The sequence below is a fragment of the Peromyscus maniculatus genome, chromosome 10 (assembly GCF_049852395.1).
Source record: "Peromyscus maniculatus bairdii isolate BWxNUB_F1_BW_parent chromosome 10, HU_Pman_BW_mat_3.1, whole genome shotgun sequence".
NCBI classification, from domain to species: Eukaryota; Metazoa; Chordata; class Mammalia; order Rodentia; family Cricetidae; genus Peromyscus; species Peromyscus maniculatus.
Window position 1 is genome coordinate 45,630,972 of NC_134861.1, and position 25,665 is coordinate 45,656,636.

General features: G+C 36.4%; 1 protein-coding gene and 1 long non-coding RNA gene across 4 annotated transcripts in view; one reads left to right on the plus strand and one right to left on the minus strand.

Annotated features, from left to right (window-relative positions):
* Positions 1-25,665, minus strand: part of Kcnip4 (potassium voltage-gated channel interacting protein 4) — a 1,069,170-nt gene that overhangs the window by 696,022 nt on the left and 347,483 nt on the right. The gene's annotated exons all lie outside the window — the stretch shown is intronic.
* On the plus strand, positions 407-14,042 carry LOC143267601 (uncharacterized). 2 transcript variants are annotated; one of them, XR_013042894.1, is made up of 4 exons: positions 407-3,097; positions 7,778-7,877; positions 11,566-11,705; positions 13,944-14,042. It is a non-coding gene; the product is annotated as an uncharacterized LOC143267601 (long non-coding RNA). The 2 variants fall into 2 exon arrangements; XR_013042893.1 differs by lacking the exon at positions 13,944-14,042 and having other exon boundaries at positions 11,566-13,557.

The window sequence follows — 25,665 nt, forward strand, 5'->3', positions numbered from 1 at the left end:
AATGTGATAATCAAGGTCTAAGGAGTAATTTTATGAATGGCTAATGAAAGTACTTAATTGAATGGAGCTCTGCTGCCTCCAGTTATTACAGGTCATTGCTCTCACTGATTCAGAATCAATGGCTCTTCAGACTAGAAAGTCAGGCTTGCACTTTTGTAATACATGTCTGCACTCACAAAATCATCTGTAACTCTAATCCGTTCTTTTGGTGAAGAGGGTGTGATTTCACAGTAATTGACAAAAGAGTACATATTTCTTTTGTTTTTGATGTGAAAGTTTAGTTTTGAGGTATGAAGAAGATAAAGTTCCTCCATAACCTCACAGGACACTATCTTGGCCAGTTAAAAATAATTACATGACCACAAGTTCTACAAAATGATAATGTTTCTGTACCAATTCACAGCAGTTGTGTCTCCCTGAAGAAAATCAAGCCCTCAAGATTCCAGCATGAATGGAATGGGTCCCTTGGACACATCCCCACTGGAAGAGCTATTGGCAGTGAATGGAGGCTGATGGGGAGAATAACACTCTTTTGAGGATGTGGTTGTTGGTAGGGTGCCTGTGCACCTGTGAGTGGCTACACACACATTCATATTGGAAGTAATAATTGTACTCATGAGGTTGTTGGTAATAGTTTGTTAAAGGAGAACCCAAAGTTAAGAGAGAGGTAGGATGGGTAGGGGATATTGGAGAAGGTACATATAGACAGATGTAATCAATATACATTATATAAATGTACAGAGCTTTCCAATAATAAAAAATTGAAAATAAAGCAGGAAGTTATATATTCGTTTCTATGCTTTCTCCTGTTGAGAACATGTAAGATGGGCATCATGCAGCCACTGATTTGTTATGAATGTGAAAACTAAGGAGGTTGAGACCTCAGGAAGCCAACTTTGGTGCTCAGTCATTGATTTGGTGCACAATTATTTGACTCAGGGCTTGTCGTTAGATTGTATTAATAACCACTGGCTTTGTTTCAGCCAATGGATTTGGTGTACAGTCATCTGAATTGGTGCCTGTCATTAGATTGAACCTGTAGTTGTTTGCTCACATCTACTATAGACAAACAGTGACTTTGTGTCAGTCCTGAACTGGGGTGAGAAATACATGAAACCTAAGGTTTCAACAGTGCTAAAGTAATGTTTTGCATATAAGAAACTCCAGTTCAATCCACAGAAATGCCCCAAACTGCAATGTGGAAGAGTTAAAATAATGCAAATTCCCTTAAGAAACTGATGTCCAGCTTATCCAGTTACAGGACAAGGAAAGACAGTGCTCAAAATGTATATTTCATTAGCATAAGGTTAGTTCAGGAACTATCAAAATCCAAACTAGAATTGAGAGAACTCAATTTTGTGATGTTTGGATGAATCAAACCAAGACTAAAGCAATGTGCTATATAATTTTATGGGACTAAATCTTTCTAGTCATTTTATCTCCCCATTTTCCTTCAAAAAGACTTTATTATAGTGAAATATTCCCAGACCTTTCCTCAAGCTTGTTATAGTTATAATGCTATCTTGGCTAGTAATAAATCCTTGCAATCCTTTGTGGGGTGCAAAGTGGAAAAATGTTGAGAAGAATTGTCAAGAGAGATATTAACATCAACATTATAGGCTCTCACGCATGATCTTAGGTATTATGGGATGAAATACAACAGTAATATTGCCTCATGAATCTAAGGATGCTGGTTTCTGAATACTAAATGTATCAAGGCATGTCCTAGAAACTTAAGAACTCTGATCCACTCACTGAACATCAGATGGGCCTAATCAGCTGAAATCCATAACTGAGGGAAAACTTGAGTCTTTTCAGTCAGCTACCATGCTGATATATGATAATTAATAGTTATCACATATTGACCCTTCTATTAAGAAGCAGGCTCACAATTTGCACTTAATGCTTCCTAGTCCAGTGCGATGTGCCTGTACCATACTCCCATTTTAGACTCCTGGGTGATAAAGGATAAGTTTCTTAACCTCCATAAGATTATTGTATAAGAAACACTGAAGTATTTCATTGAATATTCTTAAACCAATATTTTTTCTTATTGTAATTTTTGGTGGAAAACATGCTGCAAAGTGTAAATGTCTTGACTAAGGATCTGAAGCCTGTATAAAGCTAAAGGTGATAGTAAATAAGTGCACCAAATAGAATTTCATCGAGTTGTAAGGCATTTTATTTACAACACAATGTGGTCAGTAAATTATCTTCAACATCCTATCCCTTAAATATCAGCATTTCTATGTGCATTGTGATACATCTGTACTAAGTGTTTGGTAGCTACAATCTAATATATAAAATGTCATTTATCATACTGAATTTTAAGAAAGCAGCAATCATTTTATTAACATTTAGGTGACAGGCTATTAACATTGGAGCAAATCAATACACAGAGGGGGATGCTCAGCTGTTGAGGTAACTCATCAATTTGGAAATGTCTTAAAAACTGAATCAAACTCAGTGAATACACTAAATCTACAAATAAGGATATCCAAAGCCTCTGGGGCTATTAACATATGAAATAATATGAATTGATCATTTATTTATTCAGCTATTTATTTGGAGTACCGGTAATCAAAGTCAGGAATTTGCACCTGGTAGGCAAGTGTTGTGCCACTGAGATAATCCCTGGGCCTTACTGACAACATTTAAAAAGCAGTTTCATCAAAGCAAATATCAAGTCTAGGTTAAGAAATCAGAAAATGACTTCCATGCTCATGAATTCAAAGGAGCAGTGCAGGTCCTCAGAGAGAAGTAAAGGTCCAAGGTATAATCATACCCCAAACTGAAGTACTGGGGCCGAATGTAAGCAAAGATCTTGGAGGTACTTTCCTAGCAGAGTCAAGGTAGATGTTTAACTAACTAGATGTTAACTTTGACATCTTAGATCAGACAAATATCTGTGAGCTGCCATAAAAGTGAGGGGCATTTAAACAAGAAAGGACTGGTCATTCAGGTTCAACAGTCTGAAATCTTAACGTCCTCTTTGTCTCTGTTATTCTAAACTTTCATGTCAGCAGCAGCCTGCTGTATCCTGCTTCTTCTAGAGGATACAGACCACTGTCTCTGAGCAGAAAGAAGGAATTAGAAGGTAGTCTGGAGAACTTTAGATTCATTAGCAAATCACTCTAATAGCAATTATGCTAAAATAAAAGAGCTATTATGTGGGGTGAGATTATTGTCTGTTTCTTACTTGGTATATCATTTTCTACTTTGTGTGATAAATATATTTAGCATGTATTGATAAGTCAGTGATAATATATTGCTTTGGTCATTATATAAGAAATCTCTATTATGAGACTGGAGAGATGACTTGGCAGTTAAGAGCACTTCTTGCTCTTGTAGAGGATCCTGACTCAGTTCTCAGCATCTACATAGTTGCTCACAACCCTCCATGACTCATGATTTCAGAGGATCATATGCCATCTTCTGACCTCCACAGGCAACTCCATGGGCTTGTGGTACATATACATACATACAGGCAAAACAGCATACATGTAAAATGAAATAAATTTTAAAACATTTAATAAAAAAGAAACTAATATTCTCACTGCTTTGATATTAAAAATGGATTATATGAGGGGAATGAAGATTAACATGTGTAAGAAATTAAAGGTAAACTATTCTTTTCAGCAATTATTATATTGTTTCATATATAAAAATATATTCTAATATTTTCTAAAAGTGATGTTTAGTATAATGGTTTGAATTACAATAGATAATCACTATAATAAAGAGAAATAGAATTCATGAGATAAACAGATAAATACATTAAAAAGAAACCCAGTTTTTCTCCAAGTAAAATTGTTGAGCACCAGGAGATAGCTCAGTGTTTAAGAGCATTTATTTCTCTTTCTGAGACCCATGTCCAGTTCCAATTCCCTCATCAGGCATCTCACAACCTACTGAAACTCTACTTCTAGGACATGAGATATTTCTGGGCTCTACAACCTCCTTATTCATATGTATACATCTTGGGCAACTGTCATGCCTACAAGGCGGGGCCAAGGGAGGACCCTGGAGATCCAAGATCTGGATGGGCCAGTTCGCTCTCTGTTTGGGGACCCTGGATGGTGGAGGTTGACCGAGCAGAGCTCCAGAGAACATCGCTGGACTGTGATACACCTTCCCCAGACCCTGTGACCTACCTATCCCTTCATTTGCAAGTTACCCACTAAATAAATCTTCCTTTTAACTATGTGGAGTGGCCTTAATAATTTCACCAATATCTGGAGCTCATGTGGGGCAAATACCAAAGGCCTGGGTGGCTCCCACTCTCAGCCTTCTCCTCAGCTGGCTGGTACCTATTTGTATATATGAACCATATAAAAAAGATCTTCCCTTTACATTTTTTAACTTCATTTTTATATTTTAATTTTTTAATCTTGAGGACTAATTGAAACACTTCTGAAATATATGTGGCTTTCTGGATAAGACATATGGTACTTAACCTTCACCCTTGTTTTAAATTATATGAATCCACCATATTACATTACCCACTATTTAAAAAATAAGCTCTCATTTCTTTTTTAAAATTGCACTTCAAGGTTTGTTAGATTTTTTCCAGTGGAAGCTAATGCATTAAGAAGAAAAAAAATAGTATTCACTAGATGTATCAGCCAGAAGCAACAATGATATTATTTCTAGATCAATAGTATCTTTTTCCAAAGACACTTAAAATCTTTTTTAGATAAACAATCATTAATTTTTAAAGTGTCTGTAAATAAGAGAAGTGACAAGACTTTTAATCATCAAGACAGAAGCTATGAATAGTGCCATGTAATAAAAATGAGTTCTCTCACTTAAACGGAGCACTAGGATTATCCTTAAGAAAGCTCACGGGAATGGGGATACAGCTCAGCGGGTAAAGTGTTTACCTTTCAATCACGAGGACCCAAGGTCGCATTCCCAGAAACCACAGAAAGCAGGTATGGTAGTGTGTCTGCACTTTCATTGCTCTTACAGGCAGATGGGAGGCAAGGAAGGGAGGATCCATGGAAGTTTGTGAGCCACCTAGCTTGTTATAAACAGCTGTGAACCTTGCCTAAGGTAGAAGATGAGAATTTGTGTTCAAGGTCATCTTCTGATTGGCACCAGGGCCACCATGACATGCCCACTTTTATATATACATATACATGACTTGTGTGCATACACATGTACAACACACACACACACACACACACACACACACACACACACACACACACGCACACTTCAGAGTTCTCTTTTCTGAGAACCACCTTTGATTAGAAATGCCCTGCCATCTCACTTTATTGCTAAATATCAAGTAAAATTGGACAGAACCCTTGTCCCAATGTAGGACAAATCTATGGCTTAGTCTCCATGTTAGTATTTACCGCTGGCTCAAACTGTGTGATGCTTAAACTCAGCTGCACTGACCTCTGCCTACACCTGTGCTTTTCCTTTTCTCATATCTTTGTGTGATCACCTGAGCATGCTCACAATATCCAAATTTCACAAGAATCTCTATCTCAGCCTATGATATATGAAATGTACAGGAGACTTTGGGTCCCTATGTGCATATCTAACAGTCAATAAAAGGTGCTAGTAAATAACCTGAAAATGTTTAAGAACCTGGCTTTAGAGGCGTTTCCCCTTTTTGTCTCATTAAATACTTCACAGACCTATATGTCCTGATCCCTACATAGCTGACCAACTTGGGGGCTGAAGAGTTCCTGGAATGAAAAATCTCCAAAGCAAACTGAGGAAAATTCAGTGGCAATGGGGCATAAAACAAACAAACAAACAAACAAAAAACCCTCTGTTTTCCACTCAACTGTTAGTACCTCTTGATGAATGAACAGAAGCCAATAGTTGTGCAAAATGTACAAGCAGCATGGAAGAGAGTCCGGTTCTAAATGTCAGAGCATTTGACTGCAAAGTATGTACTCAATTGAATACACCTTCTGTAGGGGCTGCCTGATGTTTGCACAATTCATTCCTGCTCTGTTTGCTGTTCACTCTTTTTCCAAAAAAATATGGCAGTCAGGCAATGGTGGTGCATGCCTTTAATCCCAGGACCTGGGAGGCAGAGGTCAGCCTGGTCTAGAGAGCAAATTCCAGGACAGCCAGGACTACACAGAAAAATCAAATCTTGAAAAGCCAAAATAAGATAGATAGATGGATTAGAGAGATAGAGTTAGATAGATAGATAGATAGATAGATAGATAGATAGATAGATAGATAGATAGATAGATAGATAAAACATTTGGCTAGTTGACCTACAAGAAAGGTGCTTGTCTGCTTGATGGACTGACTGATTTTAAAAGCTGTAAAAGGGTCAAATACAGATGAAATAAAAATGAGATCCAGGCCCAGTTGCTCATCCCACTTGCTAACTGTATTAATTGCCCTAAGCCATTTTAGAACATTTTCATCTGCAAAAGATTAATTTCCCATGGGAAGATGTCATGATCAATAATGACTACAGAACAACTATGCTGATTTCAAACTTTTTCAAATTTATCTGGAGCTTTAGAATAGATAGGTAGGTAATGATGGGACAACCAAAGACACCTTAATAAGGGTCTCATTTATTGGAGGTAATGTTGCATGCATCTAGATCCTTCATTTACTACTTCTCAGTAAAATAGATAAAAATCATTTACTAAGGAATTGAGACTATATAGACAAAAGTCATAAAAAAAGATATAAAACCTGAAAAACTTTCTACAAATCATGTAAACAAGTTCCAAGGAAAGACAATGGACTACAATAAAGCAAGTGTGCTGAAATCTACTGAGAACTGGAAGTCGCAGAAGTGAATCTATCGGGCATGGTGTCAGCAATTCCTAGAGAAAATTTCATGGACAGAAAACCAAAACTCTTCAACTTATGACAACAATGGCATAGTCTCTATGTAGTATGATCTTTCAGTATAGATCATTGAGTTTGAGTTATTACTCGGCATACACAAATGATGAAGCTGGAATCAAGTGATTTACCATCTCTCTGCCTCAGTTTCCTGCTGCATGGAATGTATATTTCAAAGTTAGGGGATGCTTGGCTCAGCCTGGGAGGAGGGGACTGGACCTGCCTGGACTGAGTCTACCAGGTTGATCTCAATCCTCGGGGGAGTCTTTGCCCTGGAGGAGATGGGAATGGGGGGTGGGCTGGGGGGAAGAGGAGGGGAGCAGGAGGGGAGAGAACAAGGGAATCCATGGCTGATATGTAGAATTAAATTATATTGTGAAATAAAAAAGAATAAAAAAGAAAAAAGTATATAAAAGTATGTATCATCGTATATATTATATATTGGGGACATATCATATAGTTATGACTACTTTTGTGAAGGTAAATTGGCTGTAAATGAATTAGTGATACAGACATTGGAAGATTCTATCTTATCTTTAGAAATATCAAAGTGTATTACCATATAAGTTCAATAATTTCTCATTAAATTAATGACATTAATAGAGTATTATTCATCTCCTATCAGATATATCTATTTTGTAAATTTTTACTTTAACAAGGCCAGAAGGTAAAGTCATGGTGAAATTTAATAATTAGTAACATTTCACACATGTGTATGTAAGACACCTCTGTAACAAAACAACAAGATTCCAACATCTATTATTGGACCCCTTTCACATTGTTGACCGTTTATATGATGGAAATTATACTGGAAATCACATCATCTTTCATGAATAATAACTAGATTTCAATAACTTTGGGGGGGCTTATATGAGAATGATATGAGCAACTGTCATTACAGCAGCTTGTCTTCACTGTCTTCATTAAATGCCCACAGTGTGAAAATGATTGCCAAATGAACATCTACAGGGCACCTCATCCAGAAGCAGTACAGGGGAACACAGGATCACCAAGGAGTATCCCATCTGAAACCTCAGGTATGACAGAGCCAGTAAGTGCAATGCCGTCTCTATAACCAGGATCCAGGTAAAGTCAGGTGTTCAGCAAAGTAACTATTAGAGACATGCTTTCTTCTCAATGGCTTCATATTCAAAATGTTGTCCTTAGTTCATTAGAATTGATTAAGGTCGATATTTTTATGTATCTAGCGCTACTGCAGCCCCTTTATCCAATCAATAAATTAAAATCCAGTTAGCTCAATCCATTCTGCCTTGTTCTATTCTCCCTTGTTTCATTCAGAAGCACTACATCTATTTTTGACTATTTGATTAACCTTATAATCTATTTGTGCTAAACTAATCTCTCAGGAATAAGCAGCTGGTACTACCAAAAACACAACTTTGCTTTTAAGGCCCTCTTGAACTAACTAGGTTTCATTCAACAGATAGGTTTATGGGACCAGAAACTGATTCAGTAATTTCCAACATATGCCACTTTAGAGAAGCAGAAGGAATTATAGAATTATCTGAGTCCTCTTGGTTCTGTTCTAATCTTGGCCATTGGGTATTTCTAGTTTTAACTGACAAATTTCAGAAATCTATATTCTGTAGATCTTAACATTGTTAAAGTAAGTCTTTGATATGTATATTTCCAGTGAACCAATGAATCATGACAACTAGCAAGATTTGATTAACCATGCAGAAGATACTATCAACCAAATCTAGGTGATCAAATTAAAGTATCTGTCTTCACAGAAGATGCAAGCTATAGTTCTTGATCATAGCATTTCTCTGAGTTTTTTTTCCTTTTTTGTAGTCTTCCCTATAGATAAAATACCATGAACTCAGATAGCTAAAATAACTGTGCCATAAATAGCACAATGCCAACAGACATCCAAGATTCAACTACTTCTCAAAAACATAAATCTTTTTCAGTAAAGAATCCCCTTATATTAAAAAAATTCTACACAAATTGAATAAAATAAAATAAAATATGTCTAACATTCAATGTTCTTGTTTACCTAGGAAATGCACTGAGTTTTTAAGCTTCCCACTACTCCAAATAAAAAGTCAATTTGCTTCTGTTTTGGAATTTTTCAGACAGTTTGATGGAATAGCTAAATAAGTAATCTTCAGAATATTTATTCCCTTGGTATAGATTCCTGGGTCCTACACTGTTTATAAAGATATGAGTTACTGTATTTGAAATCTCTAGATCATCTCTCTAGAGAATTTTATACTCTATTCTTTCTAATCACTAAAGTCATAGCAATTTTCAAGAATGTGTGTTTTGCTCTCATTCATCTGCCTGGAAGTAATTTTTGAACACTTTTTTTTTTATCAAAACAAGCTTTTATATAAGTCAGGTACAATGACATCAATGATCTTCCCCCTGGAAAGGGCTTATTTTCTTGAGAATGACTCATATAGTGTCCACAGTTCAGTAAGAAAGAAGTAGGCATACTTGCTGTAGAATATTATTCTGTATGCTGTGAATATGTATTGCTCTTACTGGTTGATAGATAAAACTGTTTTTTCAATGGTGAGGCAGAATAAGGTTAGGCAGAACATTCCAACTAGAGAAAGAGGAAGGAGAAAGGCAGAATAAGGTTAGGCAGAACATTCCAACTAGAGAAAGAGGAAGGAGAAAGGCAGAGTTGAGGAGATGCTGCTAGCTAGAAGCAAGATATAAAGAACTGGTAAGCCACAAGCCATGTGGCAATGTATAGATTTATAGAAGTGGGTTAATTTAAGATTTAAGAGCTATCTAGTGACAGCCTGAGCCATTAGTCTGTATAGTTTAAAAATAATATAAGCCTCTGTGTGTTTATTTTGGTCTGAGCAATTCCAGGACCAGGCAGGACCACAGAAAACTCCAGATACACATACTATTGATGCCAATATTCACAGTCCAGATGGAGCTCTACTGAGGGTAGGCATTAATGTGAGTTGAGAAATACATCAGTATGATTTTATGAAGATAAACTAAACAAAGAAACTAGCAACAAACATTTGGCTAATGGTAATGTATCTCAAATATTTGCTTTCTTTAAACCCTGCCCGCAATCTTAGCTTTCTTCTAATGTACTCTGCAGTTTTCATAGAGGCTCACTATTTGGACTTCCACTAAACTATTTACTCCTTAAAGAAAACGAACAAAAAATCATGTTGAACATGTAAGAACATGGCCCATGGTGACTTCAATGAGAAATGTCCCTCAGAGTCTCAGGCATTAGAACAGATGGTGCTCAGTAGATAGGGATATTTTGGAGGGCAGGGGTTGGTGATGCAGCTTTGCTGGAAGAAGTAAGTCCCTATGGGTGGGCTTTGATAAGCAAAACCCTTGCCTCCTACCAGTTTCTTCTCCCTGCTTCCTTCTTCAAGTTGAGGGTATGACATCTCAGATTCTTTCTCTTTCTGCCACACATGCTTGCTGGCTAGCTTCCCAACCATGGTGGATTCTTATCCCCTGGAACATTAAGCCAGAATAAACTTTTATTTTGATAAGTTGTCATGTCCATGGCACTTTATCAGGGCAATACAAAAGTAACCAATACAGGGCATTTCAGGAAAGCTACACAATTGTCTCATTTCCTCCTGACCTTCATAAGGGATGTTGGTTCAGTGAAGAATCAGGGTCTGCATTACACATTCCTCATTGTGGATTCAACTGGCAGAATGAATTTGAGTAGTCTTTGATTTGCTAAACTCTATATTAGATCAAGCTTCTAGAAAATGAGAAGATGACTCAGAGGTTTTCTCGTTATTTTCAATCTTATATTTTATGGAACATTGTGCACTGGAAACTGTAGCTTTGATAAGCCTGGAAATCTGATGTATAACAGCAGCTGGTGAAAGGTAAGAACTGGAATGGGGGCCTCACATCATTGCATACATGCCACACAGTATTTTATGTATTAACACACATGGTGCCAAATGAGGAGAAGAATAATTTAAATTTCATGTATTTTAAAGTAAAGTACAGAAGCTTTCCCACTGTGTGTGTGTGTGTGTGTGTGTGTGTGTGTGTGTGTGTGTGTGTGTGTGTTTCAGTACTAGACACACTATAGAATCTCCTCCTCCAAAAAGTTACCAGTTGAATCTACTACTGCTTAAACAGAAATGTTTCAAAATTCGTGCCTCCCTAAATATGCCGATATAATTGTATTTTAAAGAGCATTAGAAATACTGTTCACAGCCGGGCGGTGGTGGCGCACGCCTTTAATCCCAGCACTTGGGAGGCAGAGCCAGGTGGATCTCTGTGAGTTCGAGGCCAGCCTGGGCTACCAAGTGAGTTCCAGGAAAGGCTCAAAGCTACACAGAGAAACCCTGTCTCAAAAAAAAAAAAAAAAAAAAAAAAAAAAAAAGAAATACTGTTCACAAATGGACTCAAGAGTAAGTGATAGTGTGGTAAAGAGGGCTCCAGATACAAGATGACTCATTTCTTTGTTAAATGGTGAACTTGGGTGGAAAACTGCAAATCATACAAAGAGAAAGGCATTAGAAGATGCAGGTAAAGACAGAATCATTATATTTATAAGCCAGTAGAATTTTCAAGGTGATGAACAATCACTACAAGCTGAAAGAAGCAAAAGAGACAATTCTAGTCCCACCAGAGGTACTCTGACCCTTCTGGTACTTTGATTTTACACTGATAGTGTCCAAAATGTTATGATAATCAGTATTTGTTGCTTTAGTCCACCTAGGTTGTGCTTCTCTATTATAGGAATCCCCAGAAACTGACACATCAGCTTTGAAACCCACCACAACTGTCAAGGATTCATGCTCTGAGATGAAACTACGTAATAGGGGAGAGATCTTGGTACCCAAGATACACATTGGTTCCTGCAACTGCAGAGGAAGAAGGTAAAACAGTATGCAACTTCTTTTGAGTCTTGTTTCTCACTTTTTTTCCTAAAATGCCACTGAACATTCTTACCTTCATTTCTCTTTCTCATTATTTCTTGGCTTACAAACTATGGCATTATGTACAACATGGTTCTAAATGTTCCCTTCTCAGTTTTTGATACCTCATACATGTGCTTCTATTGACACGTAACATAATATTCTCTAGTCCAAGCACATGAAAAGCATGTCACAAGATGGTCTTAAGACTTGAGCCCCAGCATCGCAGCAGTGAACAGGCTGACTTGACGTTCTATAATTCTTGTAAATTGTCTATAAAATGTGATAGAAGTAACACCACAATTCTAAACTCAAAACTATCACAGACATCATAAAACAAACGGTCCTCAAAGCCCATACAATTCATGCAGTGCATGAAAGCAGCTTTCAGCTACCATAAATGCATCAGGGTCTTTCCTGTCTTGTAGTTTCTCCCTCTATTGACATCAGCAACTATGTCTTCTCCCAGACTCTGGAGAAAACAGAGAAAGAATTAGCACAAAGAATTAACAAAAAGTCTAAGGTCTAGGAAGGAGAAGAGAGGAAAAATAATTAAGAGAAGTACATTTGAGGATGTCAGATCCTCAAATTCTTAGTATCATTTCCTTGGTTTTATAAATTACAGGAAGCTTCCATTTCTCATAATGCTCCATGACCATTTTTATGCATTTGCTTCAGATCTTGCAAATATAGAAAAAGCATCACTCATTGTACATACTTGTCCAAGATTTCTTCGGTCCATACTGCTTATTAAAATAATTTCTGTTTGTTTTGTGAGATTCTTGTTGTTTTGTTCTATTTACATAAGACAAAATTGAGATACACAAAGGTTTCGAAATGTGTATACAGTCAGACAATATAATTGTAATGGGCCTTGAAACTAACTAAGTTTTTAGACTTGAAAATCCAAATGTTCCTACCACTAAGCCCTGTGACTTCTCTAAATATATTTTTAGACAAATCTCTGGGCACATGATATCACAAGAGAAATTTCTTTTTTTAATAGGCTTATGACCAAATAATTAAAAAGTCTTAGATTTTATTGCCTAAAGTCACAATGCAACATGACAACATTTTAAAGCAAAAATAGATGACCTTACAAGTACATGGAACTTAAGCACCAATTTTCCCACAATGAGCCACAGCTAAACTTGTGAGCATGGGTACTTTAAATATCAAAGCACATGTCAGGGGAGGATATGCAGGAATGCAGCTCTCATTACAGACAATCAGAAGTAAGAAGCAATAGGAAAGAAAGCTCTAGACTCTTTCAGAGACACCCTCTAAAAATCAACACCTTTCTTATGTAAATTTGGAATGAACTGAAACATAAAATATCAAGAGAAACCTGGAATATGGCACAAATAAAGCTTATAGGCCCTGGAACGAGAGTTCTCAAGTGGAATATGTAGGTTCTCAGAGAGGCATACTAATAGGATTACTGACATGAACATGTGAACTAGAAAGAACATTCCAGAGCAATTTAGGGCACCTAAACCTCAAGGAGCTGGCTTCACATATTCAAATTACTGTGGTCAAACAAATTTCAGAAACTGCACTAACTCTTCCTATGAAATTCATGATGTGCTTTGTCATATTAAAGGCTCCTGAGCATAACTCTGTATTAAAGCATCATCTTAAAGGCAAGGTTTCCAAAAATAACAGCCATAAAATTGTGTTATGTGTAATTTTATTTCTCATTAGCATCTCGGGTAGGAAAGAGATACACTGAAGTAACACTTTTCTAATATAAAACCAGCTAGCAATGAACAAGGTTGATCGTTCTTCTAATACCAGCAAAAGTTGCTTAATGCAATGATGCTTTGCAAATGTATCAGAAAAGTATCTTTTCAGTTTAGAAGCATCAAACATAGGTTTGGAATTTACTTTATTATAGCAGCAAGGAAGAATTTCAAGTAACACTGCTTCCAAACTGCAATAAATTACAAACTTCATGAAGACAAGAATTAAGCTTCCCTTTTCAACCCTGTGTTTCAGGGTTTAGATAAATGGGAAGCTTTCAAGAAATATTCAATATCCTATTTTTAAAATTAAATGAATGAAAAAGTGAATATTTAAAAATTTACAACCAAATAATAGTTTATTTTCAATATTTCCAAGGCTGTACTTGTGAGTCTACCTGGTTGCTAAAAGATTTGTTGTTGTTGTTTGTTTGTTTGTTTATCATTCTAATATTAGTATTCATCACGTGGTCAGAGTCATTTGTGGAAGAGAGAGTGCCAGAGAGATACAAACATGACACTCCGCCCTCTTGTTTCAGTTTTCATTAAATAAGCCTATTTCTACAATATATGCAGTGTCCTGTCATATTTTTCATGGTTTTGTATTTTTAAAATACTTTGCACCAGCATAGTATTCTTAGGAATACAAAAGCTTTGTTGTTTGGCCATCAAAAAAAAGTGTATTGGATAAGCTTTATTTAGGCAAGAGTTACAGTGTTCAACCCCAATGTGTTGTTGGCTGTGAGTTCCTTGTTAGAGAATCAAGAGAACCAACAGTGCACATTATGTAAGTTGTTAAGAGGGCACAAAGCAGAAGTACATGCAAATAGGATCCTTTGCTGATCAACTGACAAAAATGATGTGACCAGAGGTTCCTATGACTCCATAAAGTACAGTATTTCCTGTTTGCTAAGTCAGTGTGTAAAATGATGTTATACAGGGTAAATATTAGAAATAATGAAAACTAGCTGGATCTCAGCCTTCCCTTAGCTCATGGAAGGGTGTAATGCCTGTAAAAAAAGAAACTATCAGTTTCTAGTTTGATGGATTACTTATCAATATATGATTATTTGTTTTACTTCATCTAAAAAAAATATACATGATCTCATGGAGTGCCAATATTCAGTAGACAATGCTTGGAATCCTACTGTAGCCCTTAGGAAATCCTTGGAGTTCTCTGTTAAGAAAACATGATCTGTGTTTAGTATATTTCATTCATTTATTGTTCCTAGCTGTACAGATTTTATATTGAGCATACCCCTCTTCACTCCCTTCCATTCCCTCTTATTTTCCACATTCTCACCCTCCTCCCTCACATTAATCTCCTTTGTTCCCTCAGAACACGTTATGTGTACTTTCCTCTAACATATACATACATGACTTTTTATGACTATAAAAATCTAGGAATCACAAATGAGATAAAAACACATGATATTTGCTTGATATGGGTTTTATTCACTGACTGTAACTGTCTCTAGTTGCACCTATTTTCCTACAAATTACATAACTCCGTACCTCTTTATGTTTCTATTTATTGTCTGTTGGATAGTTTATGAGAACGTGATATAAACTAGGCTCGGGATACCTTCTTTCCACAGACATTTCTATAATCCACTGTGATAACTTAACTATGCTATGCTTTAGGATCTGAAATCACCCCTAAAAGGATCATGTGTTGAAGGCTTAGTCCCAATAGGAGTTTTAGAAAGAGATCGGATCACTGCAGCTCTGATCTCATCAACAGCTAGGTGTGCAGGCTCATTGGTTCATAATTTAATAGGTTATTGGAAGGGTTATGGAAGCCTGATAGGTAGAACCTTGTTGAAGAGGGTGGATCAGTGAAGGTGTTGCTTTGGAAACTATATCATGTCATTTGTCACCCCACCTTGTTTCCTAGCTTCTACAAGGTACGCATTTTATTTTCCAGGTCTCTTGTGATTCTGTGCTCACAGCAGCCCTAGAAATAATGAAGACAGCCAACTACGGACTGAAACCATGAGCTAAAATAAATTATCTCATTTTAAAGTTGTTTCAGATATTCTTTTTAGAGTGAAAGAAATCTAATACACCTGACACAATGAGTCAAGGGTGAATCACAGGTTTAAGAAACAGGTTTAAGAAACTGTCACCTACCCGGGAAGAAGTTGGATAGTGGATAGTGCTCATATTTGAAAGCCAGTGAAGTCCTACAATTTGCAACATAAAGTTAAAGATGTTTTAAGGCCTTAAATACATTTCTAGAGGATTTACTAAAAGAACTTTAATGAAAATAAGCTTGCAAAATAATGTTTTAAGTTTGAGAAAACTAAAATAAACAGTTTTAATTGAAATTTGGAAACATGTCACAGAATATTTCAATAAGGCTTCAAGGAGTATAAATTCTAGATTAGAGTGCATATGAAACTAACTTTGTTCCATTTATAAAATAAAATTTTCCATTAAAAGAACAGGAAGGGAAGCTATGAAATGCATTCCTCTGGACAGGACATGGTTGTTGAACACATGAACACACAGCAGCTGTGCTTGCCTACAAAAAACTTGGACAAGATCCAGCCAATTAAAACTCTGGCAGGGAATGAAGAGAAATAGCCAAGCCCTTGCCATTTGCTTAGGAACCATTGGTATCTGACTTCAAAGAGAGTTGCTTTTTTTTGGGACTGTGGCCATTGTTAGGTATCACATTCTTATGCATATGTGGGCAGCACTAATTGAATTTGGTCTGTTTCAAATAAATAATATAATATAAAAATAGGAATTTGGGAGGTTAAACTGATTAGGGGTCCTGGAAGGAGTAAGAGGTGGGAGATTGAGAGGAAAGTAAGACCAAGATGCATAATTTACAGCTGTGAAAACAAACAAATAAATAAATAATGGTAATCTATATAGTGCAGTACAGAGGTGGGGAGATCACTGGTAGATCTACCAGTCTACCACTAGCAAGCCTAAAGCTCTAGATCACACCCCAGCAACAATAAAGAGTAGCACAAATATAATGTAAAACGGAAGTTTTTCATCATCCAGTTAAATAACTTCATGTACTTCAAAAGATTAGATTAGGCACAACCAGGTTATCTGCCTCATTTTCTGCCATGACACATGCAATATGATTATAATGATGATACTTCAACGTTTTCTGGGGTTTGGCCTACACTTATCATGGGAGGGTGATAGGATTTGGCATCAATTCTCTCCTACATAAACATTTCATTAGAGCTACATGATTCTGTCTTAAGTGCAGAGGTTATATCAAGGGAAATCAAAGTTTACAGGTGGCTGTGAACCCCAGTTCATATAAACCCAAAGAAGTAAACCAGGAAGGACAATGGGCAAATCCAGATGGAGCAGGAAAAAGGGAAACAAAACAAGTTTGCTATCACCCTGGAGACAAAGTATATATTCTTTTTACACTCTACCTTCCCAGTATCTGTTCTTTAGTAGAGCGCATGATATACTCTAAAATGATTATTTTTCTTAAGTTATTTGCATATCTTAATTTGTTATTTCATAATTATACTCTGGTTTCAAATCTGCAGATTTAAGCCATTCTTGTCTTCCTTCCCTGTTAACTTGTTTATGCTGTGGAACTTCTGAGTCTATAATTAAATTATTTTCTCAAACAAATTTACCATATTCATGCATACATTAGCATTTCATTATGACAGTAGACAAACATAAATGCATACCATATGATGTCAAGCTGAATAGTGCTGCATGTACCTAAGTTCACATTTATAGTATCTGGCCTGGATCCCACAAATAAAAAGAGACAGAAATGATAACTTTAGGTACCCTCACCTGAAATAAGGACAAAGTATGATAGGTGAACCTTTATTCAGCAAATACTTCAATCCTCTTTTATACCCCTTTGATATTGGGCTTGGCCAGGAAATGGCTTTCACTAATGAGGAATAGTGATGAATGTGACCACAAAAGAGACTTTCAATACATCTGTCAGGTTTTCTGTAGTCTTAGTACCCTGGCAAGCCACTCTGATAAAACCTTTCCCACTCTCACTGGTCACTAAGATGCATACATGACGATCAGAAAGACAAAATCTACTGTGTGGCAGAGACTCCTAGCCAAACCCACTCTCAGTAGTTGAAATGGAATCCCCCTCAGGAAAAATACTTGCTGTTGAAATTATCTTATGTTTTGGGGAAATTTGTTTCACAGAACAATTGCAGCTATAGTAAAGACAAAAGACAGAAACTACAAATGGAAGGGAAGGGTAGATATTTGTGGAATCAAGGTTTAAATGACTCATCTGAATGATATACATTTATAGCTATGCATTAATAGACTGAATCTATAGTGATACAGAATTTAGTGATGAGAATGTGTTCCAAGGAATATAATGGTAAGTTAATATGTCATTGTGTATGTACCACAGATCATATTTACAAAAACCCAGATTATATAGGTCTATAACTTGACATGTCTCCATGATTTACTGGACTCTAGGTTAATGAGGCCCCTTCCAGTATTATATGACATACATCTTTACAATAAAGTTATAGTTAGAAACAGAATGAAAACATTCAAAACTATTCATGCAGTGAGGGACATATATAACCCAAGGTATGGGGTAGAGGAAATGGTTCAGCAATTAAGTATATTAGCTGCTCTTCCAGGGAACCTGAGTTTGATTCCCAGCACTGACATGGTGGCTCACAACCTCTTGTAACTCCAGCTCCAGGGGATCTGATGTCCTCTTCTGGCCTTCACCTGTACCATTCATGTTTTGATGCACATGCATACCTGTACACCAATCACCCATACACATAAAATAATAAAAACATTTAAAAAGTAAATAAACCAACAAAGTGGAACTTTATTAACTTTATCGTGTATGAGGTACTACTATATGGTGTAGTTCGCTATACATTGATGCCATCGGTCACACATAGGCTTGTTTTCACGAGCACCAGTGCAATGACTAGTACACTTTATTGCATGATGAACACTGCCATGCCACTATGCAACACAATTTTTATTTTCTTCTGGGATCTCCCTTATAGACCCTGTTCATCACTGATCAAAGGATCACTATATATTGTTTCATTATAAGTGTGTGGTTATGTTGATAATATTTTCTCAAGAGTGTAACACACTCTGAAACTTGCTCTTTTTGCCACATTAAAAACTATTTTAAAAGGTCTTATTTGGTGAATTTGCTTGCAGGAAGGTTATAACCTTCAAAATGATTCCAAATGTGGGATATATTTTAATATATATGAATATAAAAAAATCTTGCAGATATTACCACTGTCACAACTTTCTCATTGTATGGATGTAACATCAAAAGAAAAAGGAAAAGGGTGAGAAGATCACTTCAAAGAGACTATTGAATAAATTTATATAATTTGGAATCTTAAAAGCAAAGCTTCCCTTCTATTCTATCAGTTATGGAAGCACATCAGAATTTATAGAGAATATTATGGGAAGATTTTTTTATTCGACTTAAGACCAGCATTAATAACTTTATATAATTGAGTTATGCACTTAATACACACAGTGTTGAAGCTTCTTCTAACACCTGTGTTAAACACAAATGTATGGTTCAAGGTACTAAGATCACAGTAGCCAATAATGGAAGAAAATGTGATGGGTAAATATAATATAGATGTAGGTCACAGGATGAGTGTGATCCATACTGGTAGTTCTCACCTATGTTTAAAATTATGACTTAAGTTTCACAATTACTACTTTTAACTCAGTTTAGCTCAAATCTTACATTCAAATTCTACTTTTTCAACTGAGAGCAGATTATCTCAGTTTTTACTGTGATGGAATTTTCAGCTGGATAGTTCTTTGCTGCTGGGGCCTGGCTTGCAAATGATGGTATGTTTGGCAGAATCTCTGGTCACTACCCACTAGATGCCAAATGTGGTCCCTTAGTCTGGTATCATAACAACTAAGTACATCCCAAATATAGACATATCTCTCCTTCCAAAACAGACAAACAAACAAACAAATAAACAAACAAACAGGCTGCCCCTAGAGAGACCCAATGAACTATAAAGTGCCATGTAATATATTCTTCCAACTATAGTTGTTAATTATAACCCCAAAATAGCCATGATAACACGCTAGTATCTTTTTTGTTTGTTTGTTTGTTTGTTTTTGGTTTTTTGAGACAGGGTTTCTCTGCGTAGCTTTGCGCCTTTCCTGGAGCTCACTTGGTAGCCCAGGCTGGCCTCGAACTCACAGAGATCCGCCTGGCTCTGCCTCCCGAGTGCTGGGATTAAAGGCGTGCGCCACCACCGCCCGGCTAACTAGTATCTTATAGGAGCATCCTGATTAATTTTAACCTTGAGAAAAGTCAAAAGAACTATATGATTATTTCTATATTGGTGATGATGAAATTGAATAAAAGGTTAAATCAGATCCCAGATTTGAAAAAAAACTGAAGCAGTGACTATTAGGAAATGGGCTTTAAGTCACTAGCACTACAGACTGACATTTGAAACCTGGACAATATCTCTTAAGGCATTTTCTACTCAACTGCCAAACTTGGATCTATTCTAAATGACCTCAGAGGTCTCTCTTCCAATGTGGGTCTCTAAATTTTAGATAAATCTATTTGGTCAGATTTGTTTCCATAACAGCAAGTTGAGCACATATCAGACGATGTGCAGCACTAAAAGTCCAGCTTGCTAATGTCAGCCATCAATCATTACTGATTTAAATCATGCCTGTATCTTTAAAGTCTGTGTCTTCATAGAACTGTCTTCCAGGGCAACATTCTATAAGAAAGAGAGAGGCTACTTCCAATACTATCCTTGCAAATTTCTTCAGATTCTTATTGCAAAGTCTTCAAAGTCTTCAAGGTCATATAGGATCAAAGACATTTCTGGAAAATGTGTATAACTTTGCTGGCCTTACCAGTTATTGGCAGAAAGGAATTGGACTACTGATCAGGTGTGTATATATACTAACACTGGAAATGGTGTTGGAAAATGTACCTAAAGATTAGATGTTACATTGACTATAAACCTAGAAAGATACAGTTCCCTAGCCTAAAGTGACTAACATGCCCACTGCTTACAGAAAACCAAAATACAGGGCTGGGACTATGGCTCAGCCTCATGTGCAAAGTCCAGGGGTTGACCTCAGCACACACACACACAAATGCAATGCATGCGGAAAACTGAAATTATTTCATATCCTCATTGAAAATTTCTCTTCATTTCTTTGTCTTTATTCTCTATCTTGCCTCTGTAAATCAATTTAGCTGCTATATCAGCATTCTCTCCTGATTACTTGATGATTTCACACAACACCTTAAAGCCTGTTCATCATCATGTGTTCCTCGTGTGTCTAAATCTGAGACTGTTTTACTTCCTTACCGGCTGGTATGATCCCAGACTTGTTCTCCTTTAAATTCGTAAGTAAGGATGTTGTTTCCTACATTGTGGTAGATCTCCATTTTGCATAATAGCAGATTCTTGGAGAACAATCTTCCACACTTGCTATTTATGACTTTTGACCAAAAGATATTTTGTAAAAGTATACCATACAGATAAATTTCTAAATCTCTAGCAGATAATAATCTCCCTAATCTCTATAAAACTCCCCAACCAGGAATTACACAACACTGGGTCTAGTCTCAAACACTTCTACTTCTGCTTCCACACAAAGATGCATCACCAGATGTAAATGTGCTTCAAAGGATCACTAGCAGTCACTTTCTATATAATCAGATGGTTTTGTAATCCAATTAAATCTTTAAAGATTATAAAGGAGAGAAGGGAGGAGAGATAGCTCGGATAGGAAATGTGCCAGGCTCTGCGTCTGAGCACCCACCTGAATTTAATCCCTGGAACCCATCTGGTCAATGAAGAGAACCTACCCCTATGAGCTGTCCTTTGATAGCCGCAGGTGTGGTATAGTGTCCCAAACACACAAAATAAAATATATTCTTAACTTTTTTAAAACTAAGAGAAACAGCCACCACTCAAACATGAGCCATAGTTTATGTTTATATATATATATATATATATATATATATATATATATTGACAAAGAAAGTCATAAGTGTGAGAGAAGTGAATAAATTGCTTCATATATATCATCATTACTTGATACACAAAACTAAAAGTTCCTTTTCAGTATATTTTGTACTCACAGTTTTTTTTTTCTCTCAGCAGGGCATGATTATATACATAAAACAGTTAAATACACTTAGATTATCCAAGAGGAATACAATACTGTGAAGAATAATATTGACTGGAGATAACTAATTGGAATTCTTTTGCCTGAATTTAAAAAAAAGATGTGATTTTTAGGCGTGCCCAATTCACTGCAAGGCCCCTTCTTCCTTCCATTGTGTAACTAGAAACTTTCCATACTGAATTATTTAATGGTCTTTGAAGTTGGCTACAGTTCATAGAACTGTGACAGCCCAATGCGTCTCAGTGCTGTGAACTGTTACTGAAAGACTAAACATCCCTGACAGCCTGATAAAAAATTAATTACTCTCCTTCCAATGGAGAGGATGAACCCCTGCCTGAGCCTGTTAAATGCAGAGCTTTATGAGTTCTCAATTTCATCTCTCTGGCACAGGGCAAACTAGAAGTTTTTCATGAGGATTAAAGAGCACATACAGGACCTCTAGCCATTCCTGGCAATCACTTTATACTTCAGTTCCTGTCACTGGCTTGGGATTTTGTTTTCTTTGCCTCCTAAATGTCAGTGCATCTTTAAAGAACAGAAGTTGCAGTGCAAAATGGAGGGATGTTAGAATTCTAAACTATGAGTGAAACTATTTAGGCCATATTTGGCTCAGATACAGCAGGCAAATTCCTTCCCCAGCAGAACCTCCATTTCTTCAAACATAAAAGCAAATCAATCCTGTCTAGTTCTGCCTACCTAGGATGATTTAAGGAAACATTGACAAAGAAATGAAAATACATTTTAAAGCATTTAATCTAGTTGGTATTCAATTATGTATTAAACTTTTATTTACAATGATGATTAGAAAATCTCAGTTTAATATGTGGTTCCTTGAATTCCACTACCTTTTTATAAAGCAGCAGATCTCATCATTGAGTAGTAAGTCATTGATGTCAACCCACAAACAAATAATCAGGAGTAAAACTGACCACTAATTAATTCAGGAAATATGGAGCTGGATACATTATAAAATAGACAATAAATAAATATGTACATATACACAGAGCAAGAGAGAGAGAAAAAAGAGCAATGGCAGACATTTGTCTTTTTCCTTTGAATTAACTTAGTAGTTTGAAGTATTTTATCCATAGTGCACAAGAGAAATTGTTTTCATCATCTAAAACTTAATTTTATGGAGACACACTAAATACAGTGCACAGAATACATTGCCTTTCCATCCTTTCATTCAAAAGCGCAATAAATCCTTAGCTATGGAATGTTTTGCCCACATCACCATCAAATATAATTATGGCTTTCAACAAATCTCTAGGATTGAGAATACCTTTACTTTTAAGGGAAGGTTCTGTCAGGGAAGGTGTACATGTAGACTGTTATCTGTAGTTGCCACAGAGAATGATATTTTTAAAAATATCTGCTTCTCTAGGCTTCTCTTGGCAGGTTGACCTTTTGTTAGAGTCATTTATCTTACAGGGGCACATTATTCAAAGACAGCCTCGGTATCACTGTGAAAGAGAATCAGAAAAGAGGGACAAGCAATCAAAGCCTCCAGGTAAGATGCTACTTTTTTTTTTTTTTTTTTTTTTGCCAAGGTAACATTGAGGAAGGAATCAAAAGACAACAGAAATGCCAAAGGGAGTTTTATAACTTCTTACACACCCTACTCAGAGTTGCTAAGCCTCCTGGGAGCAAGCCCCAAGTCCTGACCAAGGGACACAGAATAAAAGCTTTGAAAGGGTGGAGTAGGCAAGGTTGAAATGTGATGCTGTTACTATCAGTTTATGTTGTGGGTGTAGCATGCTAGACAATAAGAAGTGAAAGGTCACTTGGCCATAGAGTAGCTGGAATCACTCACTGAACACAAGTGTGCATCTGAACAGTCTTACTTATGGAACTCTTAGGGACATTTCTGTCAACCCAGCAGACTTTGGACTGACTGCCATGCCTTTCCCTCTAATTTCTGTTTTTCTCCACAGTGAAAACAAAGTCCACTAGGATCAGCTTTGAAGTATTCAGAGAATTGAATGCAGAAGACGGTATGGAAATCCACATTACATGTCATTGTATGGATGTGTGTTCTTTTTTCCTACTGCTGATGCCAATACTAAACTGCATCCATACCTGAGGCACACACAGTGTGGCTTCAACAGTCTGGAGGCCTTTAAAGATGTGCAGGCCCCACCTCAGATCAATCTCCTTTTTTATTCCTGAGGTGTCTCAATGGCAATACTATCCCAAGACACTGAGCCAGTTATAAACAAAATCATGGATATTTATCATCCCATGTGTTCGCTAGAGTTATTAAAGGAGAAAAAATGAAAAATGAAGCTATATTAGGGTTTGTAGTCAACATTACTATCATATTGGCATTGGATAAGAGAATCGAGAACTCTTATAATGACAACTGTGGTTGAATTCATGACCCATCAAAGTTCATGATGATTTTATCCTAATATTCTGAGTTTTGTTTTATCCAAATAATATTGAATTTCCAGGTTTTTCAGATTTAGGACAGACATAACTCTATGGGGCCCAGTATAATCCACTATAGGAGGAAGAAATTAAATTTAAATTTTATATATATATATATATATACTGTTCAATGCCCATTGAGATAGGAGCTTTAAAGAATAATAACAACTATATAGGGGCTCAGGATGGATGGAGAATGATTATAGGAAAAAAGAATAACTGCAAACCTCCTACTGAGGTGACAAGCCTCCTACTGAAGTGACATTTAAACCAAGAAAAGAATGATGCCAGGAAAAAAATGAGACCTAAAGAGATAAAGAACACATGGTAGTCAGGAAAAAAAAAAGCAAATGCAAAATTAGAGACAGGAGAATGAAGAATCTTAGGGTGGCTGTAGGCATAAAATGCGAGTAGACCAACAGTAAAGAAAAATGACAGAAAAACTCATAGGATAATAATGCATTTAATTCTAGGTTTAATGGGGAGCCAGGATAGGCTGAGAGGAGGAAAATCATATTCAACTTTAGGCATACGAAGCTGTAAGAAGACATTCCTATTGAAACAAAACCCCAGACAAGGGTTTGAATGTTAGTATATTATCTTCAACTAATTGGCTCTAATAATGTGACAAAATTTCAAGTGCAATTCTTTGCCACTGTTAAAACTGAATTTGGTGTGGTCTACCATTCTGTTTCATTATCTTTTGCTTCACCGAACATGCCAAGTATTTGCATAAATGATTCCTTCTGCATGCATGCTCTTCTCCATTCTGCCTCTTTTCTCAGCTGAGGATTGTCTCTGGTTAGTGCCACCTCCCCGGATAAGGTCACGCACCCTCTTCCTTTCTCTAGGGCTCTTAAGTTCTACTTCTAATTCCACTGTGCTATCAGCATCTGTTTGGAGGATGCCTGCTGCACTAACTGTGTAGTTTTTTGTAGTCCTGTTCATGCCAAGCCTATCACTGTAATGGCAGAGAATACTACACACTAGGCATCAAATGCTGCTTAAGTGAATGAGTGAATCTCAAATTTCAATCTTAGTCAATTTCAATGTATTTCTCTGATATATATATATATAATTTATATATATATGATATTTACATATAATAATATAGCAGGGATATATACATATGCTATATATTTAAGCATAGACTTAATTATAACGTAATTGTAACTTGATGAATGGTCCACATAAAGATATCATCAGGACATACTCACTAATTAAATATTTTCATAACAATTCTTTAGAATTATTCTCAGATATTGCCTTGTTCTTGTTTTATCATGCTTCAAGATACAGGTGAGTGGTAGGTATTTTTACTTTGTTACTTCGGGAACTACATGGGCAAAACGACATGCACTAATCTGTTGGGGCCACTTCCCCAATGAATGCAACAGTGTGGTTAAATCTATGGTTCAGGGAGCAGATTTCTTCCACTTCTAAATTATGCTCACTCCAAAAGGTGATGTTATACCCATCATGTTCATGAGTTCTGAAAAATCAATAAACCCTGTTGATTATGCCACTAAACCCAACAAAGGGACAAAGAAAAAGCTCAAAGAAGAACCTCCCTT